Source organism: Arvicanthis niloticus, chromosome 27, assembly GCF_011762505.2.
Source record: "Arvicanthis niloticus isolate mArvNil1 chromosome 27, mArvNil1.pat.X, whole genome shotgun sequence".
NCBI lineage: Eukaryota > Metazoa > Chordata > Mammalia > Rodentia > Muridae > Arvicanthis > Arvicanthis niloticus.
In genome coordinates, this window is record NC_133435.1 from 9,765,101 (window position 1) to 9,771,152 (window position 6,052).

Consider the following 6,052-nt stretch of genomic DNA (forward strand, 5'->3'; position numbering starts at 1 on the left):
TGCAGGCATGCACCACCACACCCAGCTAGAGAAGTGATTATGTTTTTTCTTTCTAGTGAAGTACCTTAGAACCAGGAACAATTCTTCATCACTGAAGAGCTCTATGGTCTGAGCAAGTCACACACACACCAGTATATCCAAGAAGCCTCTGTGATGGAGGGACTGTGGCAGAGAAGCACCACACCATGCCTCAGTGGCAGCCACATGTAGGAAGGTCTCAGTGCCTTCAGCAGCTGCCCTGTCAAACGGTACAGAGCAACTCCCTGGAACTTCAGGTTCTTCCTCCGAGCTCATGTGCCTCTTAGTCCCAACACACTGCCATTCCAGCAAATGCACGGGCTTCACAGAAGAGAACAAGTTCTGACCGCCCCCCAAAAACATATTATTGAAGAATGTGACATTACACTTTGTACAGATAGAGAAGCAGACATGGATTAATCAGATGGGTATAAATGATGTTCTATCCATGGTGTATACTGTACCATTAGCTGAAGAGGACCCAGAGAGCTGCAGGGGATGACAAGGGTTGAGACATGGCCTAAGTCAAGGTTAAGTAACTGACACTGTTAAGAGAGAGAGGTAAGCTTTACCATGGTGTCCCTGCATGAAAGGTGATTTAATAGTATCAATCATTCATTATTGATCAGACAGAACCCAAGATGTTACAGAGTTATTAACTTATTAAGAGTTATTTCCTAGCCGGGTGGTGGTGGCGCACGCCTTTAATCCCAGCACTTGGGAGGCAGAGGCAGGCGGATTTCTGAGTTTGAGGCCAGCCTGGTCTACAGAGTGAGTTCCAGGATAGCCAGGGCTACACAGAGAAACCCTGTCTCGAAAAAAAAAAAAAAACAACAAAAAAAAAACAAACAAAAAAACAAAAAAAAAAAGAGTTATTTCCACAGTTTGGCATTTTAAATTCTCAAAAGAAGTTTAGCTTTTATTTGACTTAAAAGATTTACTATTAGTTGGGCAGTGGTGGCATACTCCTTTAGTCCCAGTACTCTGGAAGCAGAGGTGACAGATCTCTGAATTTGAAGCTAGCCTGGTCTACAGACCTAGTTCTAGGACAGACATCCAGGCTACACAGAGAAACAGTCTCAAAAATAAATGAAAACAAAACTTTTTATTTTTATGTGTATGCATGATGTGTATACAGATATATGTGTGTGTGTGTCTGTGTGTGTGTGTGTACATGCTGGTGCATATTTCTGGAGATGAATCTGCAGACAGATCACTTGGAGCTGGGGTTCTATGAGGGCTGGAGTCTGAACTCTAGTCCTCTGCAAACATAGCAAGTACAGAGTAAGCTATGGAGCCACCTCGCTAGCCCTGAAATACAGTTTTTAAATTAAATTTTTATTTGTTAAAAACAAATAAATTTTACCTTGTGTGCATGGGTGTTTTGTCTACAGGTATGTCTGTATACCAAGTGCATGTCTGCTACTTGCCAAGTCCAGGAGAGAGAGCACCATATCCTGTATAACTGGAGTTGCAGACAGTGGTATACCAACCATGTGCGTGCTGGGAATGGAACGTAGGTCCTCTGGAAGAACGGCCAGTGCTCTTAACTGCTGAGCCATCTCTTCAGCCCCAATTAAACAGCTCCAAAGACATTTCCGAACCATAGGCCATGTTAAAGATATGCTGTCAGTATAGCACCCATATTACACCGGTTAAACTGCAAATAGCTGGGCATAGTTGTGTACACCTTTAGTTCTAGAACTTTGGAGACAGAGGCAGGCTTATGTCTGTGAGTTCAAGGCCAGCAAGTTACACTTAGTGAATTCCATGACAACCATGGCTATGTAGAGAGACATATATACAGGCAAGACTCATACACATAAAGATAAATAAATCTGTTTTAAAATGATAACCCAAGGGTTTTGCTCTCCTAACCTGGTTTGCCGGCACAGATCTGTGTGACTGGCTAACCTGCAGTCTTGCTCTTCTGTATGTTGCTGTCTGGCCTGTTAGAGAAAGGCCTTCTCTTTTCAAACATGTGCGTTGTCTAGCATCATAACAACTACAGATACAGGTAGGTTGCCTCTATAAGATATAGTTATCTATGGGAGCTGAGGCAGGAGAGGAGAATTGCTTGCTGCAAGTTCAAAGCCGGCTTGGGCTAGAAAGTGAGACCTTTTCTCAGAAAACAAAGCAAAAAGTTATACATTCTGTAGGATAATTTTATGTTAGAATTCTTGTTTGTTCTGTTTTGAGACAGGGTTCTGATTTGTGATCCAGGACTTGGGCTCAGTCTATAGCTCAGGCTGGCCTCAACTCCTGGCAGTCATATACCACCATTCCCAGCAGCAAACTGGGCCTTACTGAACCATCACGGTAATTCCTGTATATGCTAACATTGGAAAAACAATATACTCTAACATAGTCTACATTGTTTTATTCTTTAAAAAAATCATTTGTATAAATTTTATGCATCTAAGTAAACACTTTCACTAATTCCATTACCTCATCACTTATCCCAGAAATGTCTATATCTGGTACATAATATATATTTAGTTGATTGTTGAAAATACTTAGTTGATAACCTTCCAATTCATTTGAGGTGAGTTTTTGGCTTTGTCTGTGATGCTGGGGAATCCAAGTCAAGGCCTTATGTATGGTGGGCAAGCATGCTACCACTGAGCTACGTCTGCAGCCTGATTTTGTTGTTGTTTTTATTTAAAATCTTTTTTTCAAGATGGATTCTTCCACAGATGTGGGGCCACATCAGCAGGGAAGATCTTATGCTTGAGGGCAGTCTACATTACAGAACCTCGTCTCAAAGCCCAAACTAAACCCGCGACCTCAGTCTTCCCACCTGAACTCCCCCCAATGGACAGCAAGGATAGTTCTAGTTTCTTGCTATTGTGAACACAGCAGCAATAAACACAGAAGTACAAGCATCTCTGTGCAAGGCTGTGGATCCTTCAAAGCATAAGGCATAGAGCTGGGTCCTATGGTAGTTCTCTTTTCTGGGTTGTGAGAACCTCCCTACTGGTCCATCCTGGCTGCTCTAGTTTATACTCCCCACAGCAATGACTAGGGTCCTCTTCTCCCCACATCTGCAATAACTACCACAACATTAACTGGTACTTTTATTCCATCAAAAAATTTTGAAGACTGGGAGGGAGAGAGGGAGAGGGAGGGAGATCAATATTAGAGCACTTAGCCTGCCTGTCTGTCTCTGTCTCTCTCTGTCTGTCTCTGTCTCTCTCTCTCTGTCTCTCTCTGTGTCCCCCCCCCTTTCTCTCCCCCTCCCTCCCTCCCTTCAGAAAGTAGAAAGGAGCTTTTGGAGTTGAGTGGCAGATTTTCAGAGCTCCAACATAAAATTAAACCCATTAGGAAGAGGTTGAAGGTAAGTGATGGAGGTTACTAAGGACACACCCAGTTCTCTGACTTAAACAAATGGACGAACTGTTCTAGCATTGACATGGTGAACCAGAGGGATGTGGCTGGGTGGGATGGCATGCTGCTGGAGTTTTAGGGGGATGGGAGTAAAAAGTGCAGTGTGTTAGGCTGGCAGGTGAATGAACAAAGGGTGATGGGCATAAACCTAGCACTGGTCTAGGCCAGCTCTCCCAGAGCCAGCTGTGGTGCGGAGGACCCTGGCTACAGGAGGTTCTGCAGGTTCAAGGGAGACTGAATCAGGGTGGTCTCATGTCTCAGTCCAGATGCACGTGAAGCCATTTTGGGAGGGGAAGAAAAGTAAAGAATAAGTGTAATAAGGGTGTGAGAAGTAGCTACCTACGGATACCAGGAAATATGATTTTAGACATCATAGATGTGGGGGCATTAATCCCCACATCTATGTGGGTATCCCTTCAATTGCCCCACAGTGTGGGGTATAGGCAGGATTCTAAGAGGTTGGGGAAGATCTTGTCACTTTTTTTTTTTTTCCTGATGTATTTGGACATGCCATCACACTAAGAAAGGGCTACCAAACCAGGGACTTCCAAATGGTTACTTTTTTCCCTTCAAGACAAGACTTACTTCTCTATGTAGCTCTGGCTGTCCTGGAACTCAGTTTGTAGACCAAGCTGACCTTGAACTCTGAGATCAGCTTGCTTCTGCCCACCTCCTAGGGCTGAGATTAAGAAGTGCTCCACCACTGTCTGGCTACTTTTGGTTTTTGTCCAGGATATCCCTATATAACCCCAGATGGCCTGGAATTCATTTACCAGACTGGGCTCTAACTTGTGGCCATCCTGAGTCAATCTCCCATACACGAATTACAGACAGGCACCACCATTCTTGGCAGTTTATTTATTTTATCATCGTTTATTTGTTTGAGATGAGGTCTCATTCCATAGCTAGGCTAGCCTGGAACTAAATAGGTAGCACAGGCTGACCTTGTACTTGCTGAAATCCTCCTGCTTCAGCCTCCCAAGTACTGGGATTACCCTCATGAGCTTGGTTCCTAAATATTTGCAGTTTAATGCCTTTAATACATGATAAATCCATACACAAAATAGTGTGCCAGTCACCATGCAGTTAGAGGATATTCTTACAAGACTAATTCATAATGGACCACAGATAGTGCCATCTGATGATGGGACAGAATTTAAAGTTCTACAGTGAATGACTTATGTAAATTCATAGTCCTACTTCTGGAATAGTAATATCCAGCCCCATTAACCAAGTACCAAATGCTTGGTTGAAGCTTTTAATGGATAGGAATCCAGGCAACATATGCCAGGCAAGGTCAGGCATGGAGGGACAGAGTTGAACTGAAATCATCCCAGTCCTCAGAAGGCTGAAGCAGGAGGATTATCACAACTTCCAGGTGGGAGCAAGCTCTAATGTACTAGGGATGGAGTTTGACCTAATTAATTCTGGGAGGCCACAAACGTTCAAATGTCAGCGTCAGCAGCAGCAGCAGGAGAAGGAGGAGGAAGAGGAGGAGGAGGTCAGGAGAGAAGGCCATGACCAAATGAGATACAAATACTGAAACCATCCAGCCAATTGGTTGTCAAGGGGAGACACTGACAGTTCCATTCTCAACTGGAATGTTCTGAGCAGCCATGGATGGGTTGGGGGCTACAGTGAACCAGAGCTGAGGGTCTATTGTTATAGAGTCCAACTGACTATAACCTACAGACATTGAAACTGCTCTAGGATAGCAGTAGATACTTTTTAAAATGTTTTATTATTTCATTGTTTTATGTGTCTGAGCGGTTTGCCTGAGTCTGTCTGTGTGCCGTGTGCCTACCTAGAGACTGAAGAGGTCCAAAGAGGGTGTTCGTTCTCTTGGAACTGGGGTTACAGGAGTTGTGAGCTGCTATGTAGATAGATGTTGGGGATCAAACCCCAGGCCCCTGGAAGAGTAGCCAATGCTTTTAACCCCTGCATCATGCCTCCAGCCCCCAGTGGAGGGTCTGTGTATAAAGATGCCTCCCAAGTGGGCCATGGTGGTACATGCTTTAAACTCAGTAAACAGGAGGCTGAGGCAGGTGGATTGTAAGTTCAAGACCATGCTGGACTAGAGTTTAAGATTTTATCTTAGGAAAGCACATACAAGCCGCGGGCAGTGGTGGCGCACGCCTTTAATCCCAGCACTTGGGAGGCAGAGGCAGGTGGATTTCTGAGTTCGAGGCCAGTCTGGTCTACAGAGTGAGTTCCAGGACAGCCAGGGCTACACAGGGAAACCCTGTCTTGAAAAACAAACAAAACAAAACAAAACAAAACAACCAGGAAAGCACATACAGAGAAAAGCTACCATTTAGCCTCAAGGGGGCTTAAAATAATAACTCAAAAAAGAAGGAGTGGGGGGGTCAGGCAGGGCGACAAAAGACTGAATACCCATTTGTCCTCATCTCTTACTGCACTTCTGACTGAAATGTGAGAAAGAATGGTGTGGTGGTTTGAATATGCTTGGCCCAGGGAGAGGCTCTATTAGGGGGTATGACCTTGTTGGAGTAGGTGTGTCACTGTGGGAGTGGACTTTAATACCCTCCTCCTATCTGCCCATGACACAGTCTGCTTCTTCCTTCCTTTGGCTGAAGATGTACAACTCTCAGCTCCTCTAGTGCCATGCCTGCCTAGGTGCTGCCAT